Raw genomic sequence first — 23989 nt, 5'->3', positions numbered from 1 at the left:
AAGTCCTTGTCTGATGGCTGACCTAGCAGATATGCTTTATAAACGCTGATCTTTATGTAGTTAATATAGATGTGCAAGCGTAGGCTATTTAAAGCAGAAGTATATTACAGAAGAATGTGCACTTTTTCTCACCACCAAGACTTCAGTTCAAAACATTTGTATAAGGGAAAATGCACGTATGTTGTAACTGGTCACAATTTCTTTGAGGTTTTCACTACTTCAACTAAACCTCTTCATGACCACTTCAACGTTTTCACTTCACGTTTTCATTTAATTTTAAATTATCCTGGAAGTTGGTTTAAACTGAGTAGATCTAAAGCTAATACTTAACACTGACCTTCAAATACCTGTAATAATTTGTATGATGCTAAAGCTAAATATGTTATTTATATATACATACATAGTAATTGTGCTGAACTTTTCTGTTTAGATCCCAAATCAAATTCAGTCACTGTGCCTGAAGAATTGTCTGTCTAAAAATCTGACTTTTAGTTAGGAAAACTTCAAATGATCAATATTGTCATGAATTATGAATCTTTTATCAATAGATCCAAATGATGACTTACCCTTACAAACATTAACCATGGTTTAACTGTAGCAAAAGTGCAGTACCCATGGGTTTTTTTGGTGTATTGATTACCATATGTATAGTCACAGTTTTACTACAAATACCATGGTTAAACTGTGGTTAGTGTAGCAAAACCATGGTTACCCTACTGATTTTTTTTTTAATGGTTTCAACTACAAATACCATTACAAACCGTCAACTTTTAACCATAAAAATCATTAAAAATGGTTTTCTGTAGTGTGTTTTGGGACATATTCCATTAGGATTGGTTTTAAGAAGCCTCCAATAGAAGGTGACCAATATGAAACCCACAGGGTCCAGTACAGTCCAGTACAAACCAATACAATTTTTGTAATGGTGTCTATTGTCTTTTCAGCAGGGTAATTTAATGCCATTTAATGACTATTATGTTGATATTGACAATAAACATCCACAGTGCCTTTCCTGAAACTCTAGATATTTTTAAATATTTTAGTATTTCTCAAATTTTTATAATGCCATATAATTGACACAAAAGCTAGTGGTACCATGGTACAATGGTGGTAATTCCATCATATTTTTTTATGTTTTTATGTATAAACGCGGATTTGCATAAGCTGTATAAAGTCACTTGTAACACGTGTGAAGCGCCTCGTGTTTTTTATGAAACCTCATTCACATAAATATACACACTCTCCCACTCTCTCTCTCTCTCTCTCTCTCTCTCTCTCCCTCCTCACATAATACACGCGGACACGCGCGCGCGCAGCGGATCGGTTCTGCTTCAGGTGAGTGTCAGTACGCTTTCTGTGAATCGCGCATGCAAAAAAAGTAGATAAATCGTTAATTACCCGATGTTCTGCTCGAAACAAGATCGTTTGCTTTGACAAATAGCATATCTGTTACGTTTTCGCTGCGAACTACTGAATGCTGTGGGGTGTTTGGAGTGATACTGCACACTTCAACTAAGTTTTACATAATTACTTAGTACTTTAGAAAGGACCTAAGCGGTTTATATTTGATAGTTCATCATCATAATGATAATTAATCATTATGTTCTAACACTAGCTTCTCTATTCGTTTGGTATCTGTTTTCTTTTTATTTATGGTATAATAGTGTGCTGCGTTAGTCGCTTTGGATAAAAGCGTCCTCTGACTAAATGGAAATGGAATAAGAGAAACTAGAGTTGATCAGGTACATTGAGATTCTGCAACCCTTCTGAAACTTGGTTTATTAAGTCAAAACTTCCAGATGAAGCTTATCTTGTGTGTCCTGATGTAATGATTTACTGAGTTCATGTCGTCTGACAGCTGATGGTTGGTGTTTCTCAGGGTTGAGATGGCAAACACGGCCATTCAGATGACCGGAGTCGGAGATGTGGACAACAATGTGTCCAGGACACCGGTGTCCACCAGAATGTCCTTCTCATCGCCCAGACGAGGAGCGACCGTGAGCTTCCACAACATCAACTACAGCGTGAAGATGAAGAGCGGCTTCATGTGCAAGAGGAAGGTTACGCAGAAGAACATCCTCATCGAGCTCAAGTGAGTCTAGTGCTGACAAATCTGATGCTGTTTGATCACAATATTCAGAGTTCATGGTTTTTAAATAGTCAGGCATTTCAAAAATACCATGGTGTCCAACAAGGGTATGTACTGTAACATTGTATTTCTGAGAGCATGGTTCATGAATTATGGTAATACCTGGGTATTTTTTTAAATACCTTGCAGGGACGTTAAAATATATGAATATGGTAATTAGACAGTATGTTTTATAGGACACTGAGCCAGGATACCACCACAGTATTTTTATTTATTTATTTTTTTTGTAAGGAATAAAAGTGTGGTGTTACTGTGATACAGTGGTGGTACATGGTTTTTGTCATGTTTTGTTTTGTTTTTATTAAATGTTTTTCCCCTTTTGTATGTAGGCCTATGTTTTATGTATTTCTTTGGGTTGTTTTAAAGAAAGCCACACCTAAAAGCATACAAAAAGTTTTCATAACCATATACACACACACACACACACACATATATATATACACATATATATATATATTTTAATTATTTAATAAAAAAAAAATATTAATTTTTTCTCCCGGTTTAAACTGATGTACTAAAATACCTAAAACTGAAATAAAAATGAATAAAAACTGTATAAATAATAATAAAAAAATAATAGTAAAAAATGACAAAAGTACACAACAAAATTAATAAAACTTTAACCACAATTGAAATTAACAGAAAAAATACAAAATACAGAACAGAAAATATAAAAAAAATGAATTTAAAATATTTTTAAAAGCTAAATATTATGTTTTATGATGTATTATAGTATTAAATATTTTGCATATGAATAAAACTTTATATAGACTTTTTAATATACAGTTTATTTATAATTTAAATTAAAAAAACTAATAAAATAACTAATAAAAATAACAAAAACAAAATTCCTAAAACTTTAATTAAATGAAAAGAAAATATTAATAAAATGTTATATATTATGAAATAATATTAATAATATTATAAACTATAATATCTTCAGTATCTCAATAATACTAAAATTACTTGTACTTTTTGTTTATATACTTCCTGTATTTTATTATACATTTTTTTTGTAAGTTTTATAGCAATACTAATGGCTTTTACTTACTCATAGTGACATTTGCAAGTTCATCTGATGGATGATTTAACATGTTCCTTTAAAAAATGTAGTTTATTTTTGTGTTCATCCGGTGACCAGCAGGAGTGCATCAGATCTCATGTTCAGACTTGTTTTCTGCCTCGACTTTCATCTTCTCTACCCGCTTAAAACATGGAGTCGAGAGGAACAGTCACATATTTAGCCTCTGCATGAATGTCATGGTTATTATTGGTTGTAAAGAAAGAAACAGAGGTGATATTTGTGAGGTTGTAGGTCTGGGAGCATAAGTGTGGACGTGATGCGGGGTAATGTGTCTTCAAAGGCGCTGTGTGGTTGTCTGATTGTGGAAACCACCAGGGAGGACTTGTGTGAATTGGAGGAAGGAAGCATGGAAATGTTTCAATGGACTCCCGGCCCTGCCTCCAAAAAAACTAAATATGCACTGAAAAACATAGGTTTGTACGTGCTTCAATAGACATGGCATTACATGCATGCTAATGCATTGTTATACAAGCACACACACACACACACACACACCCTGTATGATGAGCACACAAACACATGTGCATGTTTGCGCTTTCATAACCTGATTACGTTACGTATGTGAACCCACTGTGTTCAGGTCATTGTTTGACATGAAAGTCCCTGCTGAACAATATAAACTTACACACAGCGCGAGATGGAAAACACATGCTTGAATTGAGATATTTGAGGGGATAAACGCAGTGAGAGGGCAGTCACTTTATTGTAGTGTTGATGAGCGCCATCAAACCTTGACTTTTGCCCTGCTATCAGATAAGAGTGTGGTTTTGCTGTCCGTCTCAGACAGATAGAATTACAGGATTTGGATCACATAACTGGAAAAAAAATCTGGCAATCTTACATCTATCAGTAGAATTTCCTATTCAAAATCAAATTCCCTCGAAACATCACTTGAGTCGTATTTCACTCCAAGAACAAATTATTAAGAAATTGTATTTTTGTTCTTTTTTTTTTCTTTATTAAACACATCCTTCAAATTCTCAATACCATAATGCAAAAAATTCTGTTCTCATTACTATAATAGTCATGAATATGATCGTCACAAAACACAATATATACACACACAATCCCAAAACAAAACAAAACACTTATATTTATAAAAAAAAAAATAAAAATAAAAATATTATATAAAAATTAATTATGGATTTTTAAAACATTTTATACATGTATTTTTATTAATGTATCATTGTATGGATTTTTGTTTTTTATTTTATAAGAGCATAAATTCCATGCAGTAAAGGCTTTAGTATAATAATAATAATAATAATTTAGTATAATTGTATGCTGTTTTTATTAATATTTTGAATGAAAATGACCTGTATTCGCATTATTTTGCACATATTAAAAAGTACATAGTATCTAAATATTTTGTAAGGCCATGACTGTCATTGTAATTAAATAATATACTATTTAAATATTAATAAATATTTTATATTTATTAAAATAATAAATATTTATTTATATAATACATATTTCAATCTAATATAAAATTACATAATATAATAAACTAAATTATATATATATATGCTGTTTAAAATAATTTTAGATTAAGCATAGTCTGTGACACTTATACAGTGTTTGTGTGAGAGAGAGTTAGTGTGCTCTTCATCGGAGGTTGTCGGGTGAGTTTAATCATTAACCCATGATTGTCCATGTGCGCTCAGCTGCTTGTGTAAGTGTGCGTGACTGTGGATGTTTATTTTCTCATCTGAACTTATGAAGTTATTTTATCTGTAAACACATGAGCTCCCATGATCAGCTGGATGAATATGAATTATGCCAAGTTACATTAGTCTAGTGGATAAATGTGACATGTAAGCACTTGATATGGTCAGATGGCAATTGTTGTTGTTGTTTTTCATTGTAGTCAAGCAAACAAAAGTCTTTTTATATAATTGTCTTCCAAAGAGAAACTGAATTTCACAACAGCTTCAAATGAAGCTCATCCAGTCAGCATCTTGTGTGTGTTTGGTTTTATCTTGTTTTATGTAATTATATGATAATGAAGAAAATGTGGTAATGATGATTTTAAAGTAATTCTGTTATTTTGTCTAGTGGTATTATGAGGCCGGGACTGAATGCCATATTAGGAGCCACTGGGAGCGGGAAATCATCGTAAGAACTATCTCTCTTTCCATCCGTCCGTCTGTCTCTGTCTGTCTGTTCATTCATCTGTCTGTCTGTCTGTCTGTCTGTCTGTCTGTATGTCTGTTCATCCGTCTGTCTGTCTTGTCTGTCTGTTCATCCGTCTGTCTGTCTGTTCATCCATCTGTCTGTCTGTCTTTTTCAACCGTCTGTCTGTTCATCCGTCTGTCTGTCTGTTCATCCATCTGTCTGTCTGTCCATGCTTCTGTCTGTCTGTCTGTCTGTCTGTTCATCCGTCTGTCTGTCTGTCTGTCTGTCTGTCTGTCTGTTCATCCGTCTGTCTATCTGTCTGTCTGTCTGTCTGTCTGTCTGTTCATCCGTCTGTCTGTCTGTCTGTCTGTCTGTGTGTTTTGGTTTATGTAACTCTGTCTGTCTGTCTGTCTGTCTGTCTGTTCATCCGTCTGTCTTCCTTCCTTTCTGTACTTCTGTTCATCCGTCTGTCTTTCTTTCTTTTATTTAACCTGTCTGTCCATCCTTCTGTCTGTCTGTCTGTCTGTCCATGCTTCTGTCTGTCTTTGTCTGTTCATCTGTCTGTTCACCCCGTCCGTCTGTCTGTCTGTCTGTCTGTCTGTCTGTTCATCTGTCTGTCTGTCTGTCTGTTCATCCGTTCATCTGTCTGTTCATCCGTCTGTCTGTCTGTCTGTCTGTCTGTCTGTTCATCCGTCTGTCTGTCTATCTGTCTGTCTGTCTGTCTGTTCATCCGTCTGTCTGTCTGTATGACTGTCTATTCGTTCATCTGTCTGTCTGTCTGTCTGTCTGTCCATGCTTCTGTCTGTCTGTTCATCCATCTGTCTGTCTGTCTGTCTGTTCATCCATCCGTCTGTCTGTCTGTCTGTCTGTTCATTCATCTATCTGTCTGTCTGTCTGTCTGTCTGTCTGTCTGTCTGTTCATCCGTCTGTCTGTATGTCTGTCTGTTCGTTCATCTGTCTGTCTGTCTGTGTCTGTCTCACTCTTCCATCCTCACTCACCTACCTTCCGTCCGTCCGTCCGTCTGTCTGTCTGTCTGTCTGTTCATCCGTCTGTCTGTCTGTATGACTGTCTATTCGTTCATCTGTCTGTCTGTCTGTCTGTCTGTCTGTCTGTCTGTTCATCCGTCTGTCTGTCTGTATGACTGTCTATTCGTTCATCTGTCTGTCTGTCTGTTCATCCGTCTGTCTGTCTATCTGTCTGTCTGTCTGTCTGTTCATCCGTCTGTCTGAATGTCTGTCTATTCGTTCATCTGTCTGTCTGTCTGTCTGTCCATGCTTCTGTCTGTCTGTCTGTCTGTCTGTTTATCCGTCTGTCTGTCTGTCTGTCTGTCTGTCTGTTCATCCGTCTGTCTGTCTGTCTGTTTGTTTGTCTGTCTGTTCATCCTTCTGTCTGTCTGTCCATGCTTCTGTCTGTTTGTCTGTCTGTCTGTCTGTCTGTCTGTCTGTTCGTTCATCTGTCTGTCTATCTGTTCATCCTTGTGTCTGTCTGTCTGTCTGTCTGTCTATCTGTTCATCTGTCTGTCTGTCTGTCTGTCTGTCTGTTCATCCGTCTGTCTGTCTGTCTGTCTGTCTGTGTGTTTTGGTTTATGTAACGAGTGTTAAGGAATAACTAAAAGTAGATCAGCTGTTTTCAAAACAGAGCAGCTTTTCCAGCAACAAGCAGTTTTTTCCAACAACAGTATACAACAGTGTATACAGTATATACATTTAGGTCCATATATTTTTGGACACTGACACACTTTTCATAATTTTGTCTCTGTATGCCACCAGAACAGAATAAAAAATAAGATAAAATGCTTAGGAATTACAACCATTTTTATATACAGTCCCCCCATTTTCAGGGGCTGAAATGTAATTGGGCAAATAAAATATAATCATAAATAAAATGTTGATTTTTACTATTTTGTTGAGAATCCTTTGCAGACAATGACTGCCTTAAGTCTGAAACTCAGGGGCATCAGCAGAGATTGGGTTTCTTCTTTGTGTTGCTTTGCCAGGCCTTTACTGCAGCTGACTTCAGTTGTTGTTTGTCTGCGGCTCTTTCTGTCTTTAGTTTGTCTTCAGCGAGTGAAATGCAGCTCAATCGGGTTGAGATCAGGAGATTGGCTTGGCCATTGCAGAATATTCCACTTTTTTCCACAGAGTTGCTTTTGCTGTATGTTTTGGGCCGTCGCCCATTTGTACTATGAAGCCCCATCCAATCAACTTTGCTGCATTTGGCCGAATCTGGACAGAGAGTATATCTCTATACACTTCAGAGTTCTTCCAGCTGCTTCTGTCTTCTGTCACTTCATCACTACACACCAGTAACCCAGTGCCACTGGAAGCCATGCATGCTCATGCATCACACTGCTCCATGTTTCACAGATGATGTTGTGTGCTTTAGATCATGAGCTGTTCCAAGCCTTCTCCAAACTTTTTTCTTCTCGTCATTCTGGTACATGTTGATCTTAATTCCAGCCATCCAAAGAATGCTTTACTAGTGGTCTGGCTTTTTTAGATGTGTTTTGTCAAAGTCTAATCTGGCCTTGTTTGCAGCTTGTGTAGAAGCCTCTGTAATTGCTCTTGTGAAGTCTTCTCTTGATTGTAGACTTGTCTACCTCCTGGAGAGTGTTCTTAACTTTACTGGATGTTGTTATCCTAAACAAAATATGAAAAATGAACATTTTATTTATGATTATATTTATTTGTCCAATTGAAAATGGGGGATTGTGTATTAAAATGGTTGTAATTCCTAAACAATTTATTTTATGTTTTTGTTCAACCCCTTGAATTAAAGCTTTAAGTCTGCACTTCAATTTGATCTTGATTGTTTCATTTTAATTCTGTTCTGGTGCATAGAGTGCCAAAATTCTGAAAATATATATATAGATATAGATATAGATATAGATATATATATATATATATTCAGGGTCCTTCTCAAAAAATTAGAATATTGTGAAAAAGTTCATTATTTTCCATAATGTAATGATAAAAATTAAACTTTCATATATTTTAGATTCATTGCACACCAACTGAAATATTTCAGGTCTTTTATTGTTTTAAATACTAATGATTTTGGCATACAGCTCAAAAAATTAGCATATTTTCATCCGACCAATAAAAAAGAAAAGTGTTTTTTAATACAAAAAAAGTCAACCATCAAATAATTATGTTCAGTTATGCACTCAATACTTGGTCGGGAATCCTTTTGCAGAAATGACTGCTTCAATGCGGCGTGGCATGGAGGCAATCAGCCTGTGGCACTGCTGAGGTGTTATGGAGGCCCAGGATGCTTCGATAGCGGCCTTAAGCTCATCCAGAGTGTTGGGTCTTGCGTCTCTCAACTTTCTCTCTTCACAATATCCCACAGATTCTCTATGGGGTTCAGGTCAGGAGAGTTGGCAGGCCAATTGAGCACAGTAATACCATGGTCAGTAAACCATTTACCCCAGTGGTTTTGGCACTGTGAGCAGGTGCCAGGTCGTGCTGAAAAACGAAAATCTTCATCTCCATAAAGCTTTTCAGCAGATGGAAGCATGAAGTGCTCCAAAATCTCCTGATAGCTAGCTGCATTGACCCTGCCCTTGATAAAACACAGTGGACCAACACCAGCAGCTGACATGGCACCCCAGACCATCACTGACTGTGGGTACTTGACACTGGACTTCAGGCATTTTGGCATTTCCTTCTCCCCAGTCTTCCTCCAGACTCTGGCACCTTGATTTCCGAATGACATGCAAAATTTGCTTTCATCCGAAAAAAGTACTTTGGACCACTGAGCAACAGTCCAGTGCTGCTGCTCTGTAGCCCAGGTCAGGCGCTTCTGCCGCTGTTTCTGGTTCAGAAGCACACGCCTGTGCACGGTGGCTCTGGATGTTTCTACTCCAGACTCAGTCCACTGCTTCCGCAGGTCCCCCAAGGTCTGGAATCGGTCCTTCTCCACAATCTTCCTCAGGGTCCGGTCACCTCTTCTCGTTGTGCAGCGTTTTTTTTGCCACACTTTTTCCTTCCCACAGACTTCCCACTGAGGTGCCTTGATACAGCACTCTGGGAACATCCTATTCGTACAGAAATTTCTTTCTGTGTCTTACCCTGCTCGCTTGAGGGTGTCAATGATGGCCTTCTGGACAGCAGTCAGGTCGGCAGTCTTACCCATGATTGCGGTTTTGAGTAATGAACCAGGCTGGGAGTTTTTAAAAGCCTCAGGAATCTTTTGCAGGTGTTTAGAGTTAATTAGTTGATTCAGATGATTAGGTTAATAGCTCGTTTAGAGAACCTTTTCATGATATGCTAATTTTATTGAGATAAGAATTTTGGGTTTTCATGAGCTGTATGCCAAAATCATCAGTATTAAAACAATAAAAGACCTGAAATATTTTCAGTTGGTGTGCAATGAATCTAAAATATATGAAAGTTTAAATTTTTTTCATTACATTATGGAAAATAATGAACTTTTTCACAATATGCTAATTTTTTGAGAAGGACCTGTATATATATCAACTGAACGTATACATAATCCATTTTAGTCTTTTAAAATAAATTATTTTTATATACAATAATTGTTATTTATTGATATATTTATTTAATGTATTTAGAATATAAAATAATAATAAAATAAAATAAAAAAATAAATAGTAAAATACATTTACATATAATACATATATTTTATTTATTGATTTTTAATACATGTAAAATAAAAATATTTATTTATTTAATGTGTTTTGTATAATGATGTCTATGTTTTACTGAGTTTCTGGATGTTCTGGCCGCTCGTAAGGATCCTGCTGGTCTTTCTGGAGAGGTTCTTATAGACGGAGCGCCACAGCCTCCAAACTTCAAATGTCTGTCTGGATACGTAGTGCAGGTATAAACCACACAAACACTCATTTACTGCATTTCCTTTCTTCTGTTTACTTAGTCAACAGTCAGCAGCAGCATTTTCTCCTCACGTCTGGAGCACAAACGCTGAACTTACACATCAGAAAGTGTTCAGAAAGTGCTCTGTCATGGTTTAAACACATGAAACATCCTGAAAGTCTTGTGTTTGACTCTAAAAACTGACTTCAGCAGTTAAAACAGGAAGCTGAACTGGTTATTCTGTAGAATACATATCATGACTCAAGAAACTCTGTGATCGCTGATTAAGATTTGAAGAGCTGGACTGAAACCGTTCAGCTGTTTTGTTTGTTTTCATTCCATAAATAGAGTTTAATACAGTCCGTTCGTCTTGTGTTTTCTTCAGGAATCTGAATTGCTCCAGTGATTGTTTAATCTAATCTCAAATCACACCAGCTGTGTCATGGGACACTCTGCTTCCTTCCTTAAGGACGTTTATGAAACGTGCGTGTTTAGAAAGTACTCTGTCATGGTTTAAACACATGACACATCTTGAGAGTCTTGTATTTTTGCAGGATGATGTGGTCATGGGAACGCTGACCGTTCGTGAAAATCTGCGTTTCTCAGCGGCTTTAAGGCTCCCGAAGTCGATCCGTCAGCGAGAAAAAGATGAGAAGGTTGAGAGACTCATTCAGGAGCTGGGATTGAGCAAAGTGGCTGATTCACGGGTAACAAACTAAACACACCTTCATCTGTCTGACTACATGTGCAATCAGCACAGACTTCTGTTGATGCTTAATGACACGATTAATAATTATTTTACACTAAAGTGATGTAATTTAGCATTCTTATGAGTCAGTAAACATGTTATTTTCTTTGCTTTGAAATGTTTTCTCCCCCCAATCACAGCTACTGTAGGTTAAAAAATAAAAATAAGAAATTAATAAAAAATAAATAAAAAATTATTATTTTTTTTTTAAATAAATAAATAAAATATAAATAAACTTAAACTTATTTTATTTCAACTAGATTTTTCATTTGGTTTAACTTGAAATATTAAAATAACTAAAAAGCTAAAGCTAATAAATAAAAATTAAAAACTATAAATGCATATAAAAAAATAATAAAAATGACACAACAAAAACTTCAAATAAAATAAAGAATATAAATAAAAATATAAAAAGTTACATTTAATTCAAAATATTAACAAAAACTATAATAGTATATCAATGATCCAAAAAGAAAAATTATACACACACCCATATATATGTATGTATATATATATGTGTGTGTGTGTGTGTGTGTGTCTATAAAACAAAGTAATAAAATAAATAAATAAATCTAAATAAGCTAAGCAATTAATGAAAATTATTAAAAGCTATATAGACATTTTTTAAATAATTAAAAAATCACAAAAACATGCTATAAAATTACAAAAAAGTTCAATAAAAATAAAAACAGAAAATAGAAAGTAAATGGTCAAAATATTAAAAATGTCAACAAAACTAGTATATCAGTGATACTAAAATAATATATAATTGTGTGTATATATAACTGTTCTATTCATTAGCCATTGTTTTGTGTGTGTGTATAAATATTCAGAAAACAATGACTAATGAAAGTGAATTTGATCTGTGTGATCTACTAATGGGAATCATGATGAATTTGACAAAGTCAGTATTGTAGTTCATTATTGTGTTTAGAGGGCAGGACTTGAATTGACGGCTGCTCTTATTGGCTGGTTTTACAGGTGGGCACGCAGCTGATTCGTGGTGTTTCAGGTGGAGAGAGGAAGAGGACAAACATCGGCATGGAGCTGATCATTGATCCGCCGGTGCTTTTCCTGGACGAACCGACCACCGGCCTGGACGCCAGTACAGCCAACTCCGTCCTCATGCTGCTCAAGAGGTGTGTTTATCTATCCTAAAAAACCTGTCTGTTCCGCCAGAAAGCACTAGGTAATTGCATATACTTATTATTGTACAAATATTTTCAAATATATTTAATAATAACTAATATCTCTATATACATTTTATTTCTAAATTAGTAAAATTATTTTAAAATGAAATTTGAAAAATGAAAATTGTATTAAATTACATTTAAATCTTTTGCTCTTTTCGGATAGAATATGACTCTTAACATTGTACTGTTTTAACTGTCCCGTGTGTTAAACTGTGTGTTTGTTCAGAATGGCAAACAGCGGTCGCACCATCATCCTGTCCATCCATCAGCCGCGGTACTCCATCTACCGGCTGTTCGACAGCCTCACACTGCTGGTGGGAGGAAGACTGGTGTATCACGGCCCGGCTCAAGATGCCCTGGACTACTTCAGTCAGATCGGTATGAAAACACACACACACACACACACACACACACACACGAACATACCCTCACATCCTGATACTGATGTGTGTGTGTGTGTGTGTGTGTGTGTGTCAGGATACATCTGTGAACCTCATAACAACCCTGCTGATTTCTTCCTGGATGTCATCAATGGAGACTCCACCGCCGTCGCTCTCAACAAGCTATACAGCAATGAGGGTACAATAATTTCCCTTCTCCATGATTGTTTTCTTGCAGTATAAAGGCCACTTTGCAGTTTCTTTTAGTCAAGATTCACCATGTAATGTTTGTTTTAAAATGTATTTTATTTTGATTATTATTTTATTCAGTTTTTATTTTCATTATGTAGTGTTGTTGTTGTTCTATTTTATTATTATTATTATCATTAGTAGTAGTAGTATATTATCTCTCTCTCTCTCTCTCTCTCTATATATATATATATATATATATATAAACTATTATTATTAAGATAAACTACATTTACTAACATTATACTTACATTCAATTTATCTAACAGTAATACACATTAACATAAAGAGTAATTACAGTTAATACAACTAAAAAAGTTCTGGTAATACAAGGTAACTACATGGGTTAGGGTTAGGTTTAGGGGTAGGTTCAGGGTTAGTACCTAGTTAATACATAGTTATTGTAATTACTATAATAAGTACATAGTATGTACATGAGGAACAGGACTGTAAAATTAAAGTTCAACCAACATTCTTTGACTTTACATCTGTAAAATAATAAATATACAAAAAAAATATTGTTCAATTATTTTATGGGCATGTAATGGGCATGTAACAGTGTTCCTGCAGCCATGATAATCTAAATAAATATAATTCATAAATAGGACATTTAAAAATTTGTAAAGTCTTGCAAATTCCCAAAATCATGGAAAATAATTTGTGCTTCAGCAGCAACATCAAATGGAACTTATGTTCTCCTCCATTTAACAGTAAAGGCTCAACCAGGGTGGTTCGCGGTCACACTCCCTAAATAGGCATGCGCCGCATCTTCTCTGGGCTCAAGGCAGTGTTTCCTTTTACTAAGAACAGTTAACATCAAGTGGAACTTACATCATTTTCCTCACGGTGAAGTACAATGAATCTTCATCGTTGTCAGCCACCAAGCTCTCAGAAGAGAATCTTAAGTTCTTCTCAGAGAACCATATTCTCGGAGGTCCAGCTGGATTCACCTTCGATGCAGGCCCGTTTGTCACCAAGGCTTTCTGTAGCCTATATATAATTTTATTTTATAAGTTTTATTTTTAATGCTTCTATCAAGGATCAGTGGCCACATATACACTGCAGAGTTTAAGGAGAGACAATTGCATTTAACAGTAAAGGTTCATATGGAGGTGGTGTCTCACATAAACCTCCAGGAAGGTTCGTGGTCACACACCCTAAACAGGCATGAGATTTGGAGTGTTTTCGGTGAGGCAGAGGCTCTTTGCATCACAGGACTCTTGGCCAAATCTGAGAGTGTATGCATTTCCTCCAGTCAAATTGATCCCCGTGGTTCTTTAAAGAGATGGTTCTTTTTGATGGTCCTGTTCTGGCCATCCCAGACATGGTTCTCAGAGTTGACTTTCCTGGTGGAGTGAACCTTGCGGGAGATTCCAGTCAGACCTACTGTCTCTCCAGGGCAGGATTTGGCACCCTTCTCCCAAGATTTGGAGACTGTAGATGTGGCTGATCAGTTTAGTCTGTTTCTAACTATTAAGGCCAGATGCCACAATGCCTATTTTGGCATGTATGGTATATCGTTGCCATTGCACCATCACAGCATTAAGCAGTGCTGAGTGAACCTTTGAAAGGGAATGCATGTGTAACCCATGTTTCCAGAATAGGGAATGAGACACTGTGTTTGCTGCCAAGCTCCTTGCGCTTCTGAAGACGCTTCTTTGGTAAAGAATCTGAGGAATTAATGGTGCACTCACTATTATTAGGTGAGTGAAGTAGCGTCACTAAGGGGACGCCTGCACCATTGGACAATAAATTTGCGTGATCTGATACAGGTTTCGGAATCAGAATGAGCTTTATTGCCAGGTATGTCTACGCATATGAGGAATTTGTTTTAGTGAAAGAAGCTCCACGGTGTAACATAATGACAGTGACAAAACAAGACACAGATAATAAAAGAATAACATACAAATATACCAAATAAACAATGTAAATAAGTATGTGTGTTAAATAAATAAATGTATGATAGTGTAGTGTGTTCCACATTTTTATTTTATTTATTTAGTGTTCATGAGAAGGACTGCCTGAGGGAAGAAACTGTTCCTGTGCCTGGCCATTCTGGTGCTCGGTGCTCTGTAGCGTCGACCAGATGGCAACAGTTCAAAGAGGAAGTATGCAGGATGTGAGGTGTCCAGAGTGATTTTCTGATCCCTTTTCCTCACTCTGGATAAGTACAGTTCTTGGAGAGTGGGGAGGGTTGTACCAGTGATTTGCTTAGCAGTCCGGACTATCCTACGTAGTCAGATTTTGTAGCTGAGCTGAACCAGACAGTTATTGAAGTGCAGAGGACGGATTCAGTGATGGCAGAGTAGAATTGTTTCAGCTTCAATTCTTTCTGTGGCAGGTTGAACTTCCTCAGTTTGCGAAGGAAGTACAACCTCTGCTGGGCAACGTGTATATGTCCCACTTCAGGTCCTGAGAGATGGTGGTGCCCAGGCATCTGAATGACTCAGCTGTTGTTACAGTGCTCATGATGGTGAGTGGGGGGAGAGCAGGGGGGTTTCTCCTGAAGTCCACGATCACCTCCACTGTTTTGAGCGTGTTGAGCTCCAGGTTGTTAAGACTGCACGAGACAGCCAGCTCTTTTACCTCCTGTCTTTAAGCAGACTCATCACCATCCTGAATGAGGCCGATAAGGGTGGTGTTGTCTGCAACCTTTAGGAGCTTGAGAGAGGGGTCTTTAGATGTGCAGTCATTGGTGTACAGGGAGAAGAGCAGTGGGGAGAGGACGCAGCCCTGAGGAGCTCAAGGGCTGATTGAACAGGTACTGGATGAGAATTTTCCCAGGTTTACTTGCGGCTGCCTGTCTGTCACGAAGCTGGTGATCCACTAACAGACAGAGGTGGGCATGGATAGCTGAGATAGTTTGGACAGGAGGAGGTTTGGAATGATAGTGTTGAAAGCCGAGCTAAAATCCACAAACGGGATCCTCACATAAGTCCCTGGTCTCTCCAGATGCTGCAGGATGTAGTGTAGTCCCATGTTGACTGCATCATCCACAGACCTGTTTGCTCGGTAAACAAACTGCAGGGGTTCAGTGAAGGTCCAGGGATGTCTTTCAGATAAGCTAAAACCAGCCTTTCAAATGACTTCATGGCCACAGACGTCTATAGTCATTAAGTCCTGTAATTTTGGGTTTCTTTGGGACGGGGATGATGGTGAAGCACAGCTCCAGTGATCTGTTGAAGATCTGTGTGAAGATAGGGGCCAACTGGTCAGCACAGGTGTTCAGACAGGCTGGTGTCACACCGTCTGGGCCTGGTGCCTATTTTCTCTTGTTCTTTCTGATGCACATCATCTTCACTGATCTGAAGTGCAGGTGTGAGAGAGAGGGGGGTAGATTCACCACATAACTCTGATTTTATTTAAACCTCCAGTAAATCACATCCATAACAACCTCCAACACTTAATCATCCACAGTGCTGGGGGTTCCACACTGATGCAGGGTCATTGGAATTGGTTCCTTAGTTTTCCATAATAATTCTTCTTTGCCACTCTGATCTCCTTTTTCAGTGTGTATTTGGCCTGTTTATACAAGACTCTGTCCCCATTCCTGTTAGCTTCATCTTTGGCCTGACGGAGCTGTCTGAGCTCTGCAGTGAACCATGGTTTGTTATTGTTGTATGTTAAATAGGTCCTGGTAGGAATGCACATGTCTTCACAGAAACTGGAATATGATGTTACAGTCTCTGTGAGCTTGTCAAGATCATTGGCAGCAGCTTAAAAAACACTCCAATCAGTGCAGTCGAAGCAGACTTGTAAATCCTGCTCTGCTTCATTAGTCCATCTTTTTATAGTCCTTAATACAGGTTTAGCTGATTTCAGTTTCTGCCTGTAGGTCAGTATAAGATGATCAGAGAGCCCCCAAGCTGCTCTGGGGATGGTGCGATATGCATTCTTTATTGTGGTGTAACAGTGATCCAATATATTGCTGTGCCTGGTGGGATATGTAACCTGCTGTCTGCATTTTGGCAGTTCACGTGAGAGATTTGCTTTATTAAAGTCCACGAGAATGACAATAACAAAGTGCGTGTGTTTTAGTTCTGTGTCTGTGATCTGATCAGTGAGTTTGTGTAAAGCTGAGAATGTAAACACTCACGAGAATGAACGAACAGAACTCCCGAATAGAAAGGCTTACAGTTAATGAAGAGAGCTTCTAGATCAGGACAGCACATCTTCTTTAACACTTTTACATCTGTACACCACTGCTCACTAATATAAAAACATGTCTGTTCCGAACAGCTGGAAGCCCCGCGGATTTAAACGCTGTCCAGTATGGCGTCGTTCAGCTAGGTTTCAAATAAACACAAATAAAAATTAGTCCAAAGTTTGTCCGTTTTGTTGGGTAGAGAGCGGAGATTTGTTTCTGTGAGAGTGGAGATTGTGTTTGTGAAAAAGTTAAAAAATGTGTTTGCATGTGTCAGAACTGGACGAGGAGCAGCTGAGTTCATCTTTGAAGGGCATCGAGGACCATTTGGTGGAGGAATACAAGAACAGCTCCAGCTACAAACAGACCAAAAGCGAGCTGGAGCGAATCGTTCAGGGACAGGACTACAGCAAACGACCCAAATCCAGAACCATCACCTACAGCACATCCTTCTTCCACCAGTTCAACTGGGTCCTCAAGAGAACCTTCAGGAACCTCATGCTGAACCCACAGACCTCATTCGCTCAGGTCAGCACCACCGTCTATCTACTTAAGGCATTCACAGATGTTTCTATCAGCCATAAATATTTAAGCCAAATTTATAACTGAAGTTTCTTCTGAGATTTTAAGATATATCAGTAATTTCACAACACACAACATAATGTTATTTTAGGACCATTAATATACTAGTATAAGTTTCATTATTATTTAAAATGAGTTTTTATTTATTTTATTTTATTTTTTTTATAAAATTGATAATTCTTTTTGTTTTCGTCAATTTTATTATTTTGTCTATATATATATATATATATATATATATTACTTTAAATTATTTCATTTTGAGTTTATTTTTTTTACAGCAAGTTAAACTAAATAAAACTTGTGTTTTCTTCTTGTGATGTTTCCTTGGCAACTGGTTAAAATAAAATAAGAACTTTTTTAATATTTTAAGTAAAATAATTTTTATATAAATTTTTTTATTTTATGTATTTTATTATTTTAAGTAACATGTTTTTTATTGTTATAAATAAATATAATAACTCAAGCAGGTAAACCTAAAATATTGAATCTTTTTAAATAGGTGCTTTATTTTGATTGTTTTCATTTCAAAATGATTTATGTTAATTTTACATTATTATTTTATGAATTATTACATTTTCGTCAACTCTTCTCATAGATTATTATGAATTCTGTTTGATTCATTGAATATTCACAATATATTTAAAGTGAATTTGCTGGTGATATAAACTTGAGCAATACTGGAAATATTTCAGTGGTTATCTTTTTTTTTTTTTTTTTTTTTTGTCAAAATATATGTGAAAAGAAAATATAATCTGTATGTAAATGAAAATATAATGCTATAGTTTTGATTTGGGTTGATTGTTAGTATTTCTATATTAATCTGAGATTGTTTCTCCAGATCGGGGTGATGATTTTCCTGGCTTTGGTTGTTGGAGCCATATTTTTTGGAGTAGAGGAGAATTCGAGCGGCATTCAGAACAGGTATGAAAACATGTTCATCCAGTTCAGTCAGTATTTCAGTATTTCTGTGAAATTAATAATTTCCACTCAGTGTTCAGATCTGATGAACAGAAGCTGTGTCTCTTCAGCCCTGGTGTTTTCAAATATAATTTCATGAATAAAACATTGTTGCAACTTCATGTACATCTCATATATTTAGAAATTTTTTGAAAAACTTCAGTTAGTTGTCTACTTGTGTGTGTTTCAGGATGGGCGCGCTGTTCTTCATCACCACCAATCAGTGCTTCAGCTCCGTTTCCTCAGCTGAACTCTTCATCACTGAGAGGAAACTGTTTGTGTGAGGAAACACACACACACACACACACACACACACACACACACACACACACACACACACACACACACACACACACACACACACACACACACACACACACACTTGAGTTGGCAAGTAAGAACCGGTTCTTCCTGAATTAATTTTATTATGTTTGGTTGCATTAATGATTCTTGATTATCTGCTTCAGGACTGAATTGTTAAAAGTTCTGATTTGCATCTCTAACTCACAGCAAGTTATCCAAACATTCTGTAGGAGGTGAAATAACTTCTGCAACTAAATAGATGTAGAGTGTTTTGTTGATAGTGGGATTATTTGTAGTTTTAATGCATTTAAATTGTAATTGTTGGTTGTTTATGTGTACAATTAATTAAAATAAATTATTAAAAAATGTTGTTTAGGTAAAGGTTTTTAAACTGTTTAATTTTTATTAAGAGAATTATTCAAATTGAGTGAGTTATTCATAAGTGTAAATGTTTATCATATCACATTTAAAACAGAATAACAGTGTGTGTGTGTGTGTGTGTGTGTGTGTGTATATATATATATAATACATTTTTTTTTTTTTTTTTTTTACAGTATTAGGATTTTGTTTGTGCGCAATAAAATTCCATTTGTTTTGGGTTATGAATGTGAACAGTACCAGCGAAAATCAAAGCCATAAATCTAAAGTTGTGCTCAAAATTTGTTGGTGATATTGCAAAAATCGAGATTTCTGTAAGATTTTTAGCCACAATACCAAACGTTTCCACTAGATGAAATTTGCTTCCCGGTCTGTCCTCTGTAATGTGGTGATTTTTGACCATGAACAGTACAAGTGTGATTTTTATTTTTATTTTTTCAGGACAATTTAACCTTTTCGAATCATGAATCCATGAATTTGTTTTGGGTTTTTTATTGTTCACATAGCAAGTGCAAAATCTTTACCAAGTTTCGTACAATTCCAATGAAGTCAACAATGGATTAAGAGCACCAGAGGGCTAAGAGGTCATGTGTGATGATTTCAAGAAGATTTGTTAAGTTCGATAAGTTTTGTTTTGAAAAGTAATTTTTGGGAATACATCATATTCTTATAATTTTTTTCCAAAGTAAGAAAATAAGAATTTAATTCTAAAGAATGTTTGGTGAATTTGGCCTCTGATATTTTCTGTGCAGCTATCTTAGGGATTGATTGTAATTAGAATATTTTATTGATTGATTGTTTGATTGATTGATGATGTTGTTTGGTGGGCGTGTCCTCAGGCACGAGTACATCAGTGGATACTACAGAGTCTCGGTGTACTTCTTGTCCAAGATCCTGTCTGACATCCTGACTCTGCGTACAATCCCAGCCATCATCTTCAGCTGCGTGGCGTACTTCATGATCGGTCAGACACACACTGCCTTCATCATCACGTCATTCATGTTCGTATGATATCAGGCGTGTGCTTTAAAGTGTTTGTGTTTCCTGTGCAGGTCTGAAGGCATCGGCTTACTCTTAACTCATCAACTTTTCTCCAAAAGAACATGAAGTTATTTTTGCTTTTAACTTCTGAACGTTTTGGCCAAAACTCACAAGACTGGTGTCTTTACGTTCAGAGCAGCATGCAGGGTACCCAGTGCCTTTTTGAATTTTGACAAAATTGCTGTATTTAACAAATCCATCGGCGTGTCATTTCAAAGCTTGGTATTCGTCTTTGGCACCATGCCCTGAAGGTACTCAAAAAGAGTTTTGGCAGTGCCACCTTGTGGGCAGAAAATTTACATTTTTGAGAAGTTGACAGAAGAAACGGTTAATTTTCCTCATCAGCAAATCTGATGTCATGATGCCAGGCTGTATCTCTGCAAATGTTTGACCTTCAAATTTTGTGTCATTGTCACCTCACACTGACCAAACCACATCAATTTATTAACAGCGACACCTATTGGTCAAAAGTGATAAACCATATTACTAATGATAGAATTCATGATTTTTCAGCCAGTTTGAGTAAAATCACCTTAAGATGTCTTTAATTACTCATTGTGTTCGGTCTGATCCTCCCAGCCATGTTTGCTGCTCATTCTGCCTCTGCTTGGCCACTTAACTGCTGCTTGCAGCTATATTTTATATGTAAGTTTCTGTATTTGTATATTAATTTAGTGGTTAATATTTCTCTGTGTGTTCAGATCTTCTCAGGGCTGCTGGTGAATCTCCCGAGTGTCGCTGACTGGTTGAACTGGTTAAAGTATCTCAGTATTCCTCGTTACGGTCTCGCTGTGAGTCTTTATCTGCATCAAGTTCTTCTCCTGAAGTCCACTTATTGAGATTAATTTTATATATGATTTATATAGTCACAATATAACTTATGTTTGTTAGTAGTTTAGTGTTTATGGTTTAAGTGAAGTATAATAACCTTGATACTTAGAATGAACCACACTGTCAGTTTTGCTAAATGCAGAACAGATAGCAATGTTTATTTGTGGCTGATGATGATGAATGTTCTTCCAGGCTTTGGAAATCAATGAGTTCACGGGCCTCAAATTCTGTGACCCAAGGAACATGAGCGGTGTAGTAACACAAGTGTGAGTATCAATCTGCATGCGACTAATAAACAATCAACTGAAATCGTCAAAAAAATGTTAATGAACTAAAATGTGCTGACACTTTACAATAATGTTACATTTGTCAAAATCATCAGTTAAACTAACAATGAAAAATAAAATATTTATTTAATGTTATTTGTTATATTTCATCTGCGACAACAATATAAAGTTTTAAAAACATCTGTTTGGCAATTAACTTTTAAATGCATCATTTAATTTCCACATACTGTTCCCCTGCCATGGCTTCTTTTCTTTGTTTTAAAGAGCACTGAAGATGCGCAGTAATTTCCAGTTCAGTTTTCAATCCGATCCAGTGTTCACAAGTCCTCTCAATAGTATTAGAATAGGTCTACACCCCTTCTAATCTGATCACAATTTAATTGGGATCAAGCTCAGTTGGATTGATTAAAGTGTTTACATGAATGCTTTTCAGTCTGATTAAGCAATCTGTCTCATTACTAACAGATGATTTGGTTGCGTAAACATAGCTAGTGTTGAAATCCATCATGCAATGATGCTACACTACATTTTAAAAATGTTCTCATCGTTTCCTTTTGCAGCTGTTCGACCGGTGAGGATTTTCTGTCTGAACAGGGAATTGATTATTCAACCTGGGGTTTGTGGCAGAATCATTTGGCTCTGGGAATCATGACCCTCATCTTCCTCATCATCGCTTACCTCAAGCTGCGCTTCATCAGGAAATTCACCTAAACACAGCCTCATGTTCTTCCTCACACACTCCAACAAGATCCACTAAATCCTACAGATATTACATTGTTTACCCCCCAAATTATCATCGTATGCAGAAGGAAATCATAAAAATAAATCCAGTCATGCTGCAGACACAAATCATGTGAATCATAGACTCTGCTCAGGTTTATTGTTCTCAACTTTTCACACCAAAGATTTGTATAAGAAATTAAGTTTTTATTATGTTCAAAATATTTCACTTTTCCACCTATGGATTGTTCAGTAACAGTACAGTAAATAAATATGGCAATATGGAGTTGCTCAAGTTTGACACCTTTAGTTGGGTTTGTTTGCTGTAGATGTTTTTGTAAGTTTCATTTATATATTTTGTTAATATAATATACTTTTGTAATTTTTTAGGACAGCAACGTGTAATAAAAATAAATGTTCTGATTATTTGTGCCAATGTAATTTGAAGGAAATCTGTTTTTCATTTAATATTCAGTTCCTATGATTCTCATCATTATAAACACACCTGCATTCAATCAGTTGAACCAACTTACAAGTATTTTTAATGTTAAGATATCAAAATATAAAATATATTACATATAGTCGTGGCCAAAAGTTTGAGAATTACATAAATATTAGTTTTCAAAAAGTTTGCTGCTAAACTGCTTTTAGATCTTTGTTTCAGTTGTTTCTGTGATGTACTGAAATATAATTACAAGCACTTCATACGTTTCAAAGGCTTTTATCGACAATTACATGACATTTATGCAAAGAGTCAGTATTTGCAGTGTTGGCCCTTCTTTTTCAGGACCTCTGCAATTCGACTGGGCATGCTCTCAATCAACTTCTGGGCCAAATCCTGACTGATAGCAACCCATTCTTTCATAATAACTTCTTGGAGTTTGTCAGAATTAGTGGGTTTTTGTTTGTCCACCCGCCTCTTGAGGATTGACCACAAGTTCTCAATGGGATTAAGATCTGGGGAGTTTCCAGGCCATGGACCCAAAATTTCAACATTCTGGTCCCCGAGCCACTTAGTTATCACTTTTGCCTTATGGCACGGTGCTCCATCGTGCTGGAAAATGCATTGTTCTTCACCAAACTGTTGTTGGGTTGTTGGAAGAAGTTGCTGTTGGAGGGTGTTTTGGTACCATTCTTTATTCATGGCTGTGTTTTTGGGCAGAATTGTGAGTGAGCCCACTCCCTTGGATGAGAAGCAACCCCACACATGAATGGTGTCAGGATGCTTTACTGTTGGCATGACACAGGACTGATGGTAGCGCTCACCTTTTCTTCTCCGGACAAGCCTTTTTCCAGATGCCCCAAACAATCAGAAAGGGGCTTCATTGGAGAATATGACTTTGCCCCAGTCCTCAGCAGTCCATTCACTATACTTTCTGCAGAAGATCAATCTGTCCCTGATGTTTTTTTTGGAGAGAAGTGGCTTCTTTGCTGCCCTTCTTGAAACCAGGCCATCTTCCAAAAGTCTTCACCTCACTGTGCGTGCAGATGCTCTCACACCTGCCTGCTGCCATTCCTGAGCAAGCTCTGCACTGGTGGCACTCCGTTCCCACAGCTGAATCCTCTTTAGGAGACGATCCTGGCGCTTGCTGGACTTTCTTGGACGCCCTGAAGCCTTCTTTACAAGAATTGAACCTCTTTCCTTGAAGTTCTTGATGAACCTATAAATTGTTAATTTAGGTGCAATCATAGAAGCCACAATATCCTTGCCTGTGAAGCCATTTTTATGGATGCAACACAATGATGGCTGCACGCGTTTCTTTGCAGGTCACCATGGTTAACAATGGAAGAACAATGATTTCAAGCATCACCCTCCTTTTAACATGTCAAGTCTGCCATTCTAACCCAATCAGCCTGACATAATGATCTCCAGCCTTGTGCTCGTCAACATTCTCACCTGAGTTAACAAGATGATTACTGAAATGATCTCAGCAGGTCCTTTAATGACAGCAATGAAATGCAGTGGAAAGGTTTTTTTTTGGGATTAAG

At 36.8% G+C, this 23989-nt stretch overlaps 1 pseudogene; it reads left to right on the top strand.

Moving 5' to 3' along the window:
- The first annotated feature begins 1249 nt into the window (after positions 1 to 1249).
- On the top strand, positions 1250 to 22442 carry LOC109081503 (annotated as a pseudogene).
- The last annotated feature ends 1547 nt before the right edge of the window (positions 22443 to 23989 follow it).

The sequence above is a fragment of the Cyprinus carpio genome, chromosome B23 (genome assembly GCF_018340385.1).
Source record: "Cyprinus carpio isolate SPL01 chromosome B23, ASM1834038v1, whole genome shotgun sequence".
NCBI lineage: Eukaryota > Metazoa > Chordata > Actinopteri > Cypriniformes > Cyprinidae > Cyprinus > Cyprinus carpio.
This window is presented reverse-complemented; position numbering and strand designations above follow the sequence as displayed.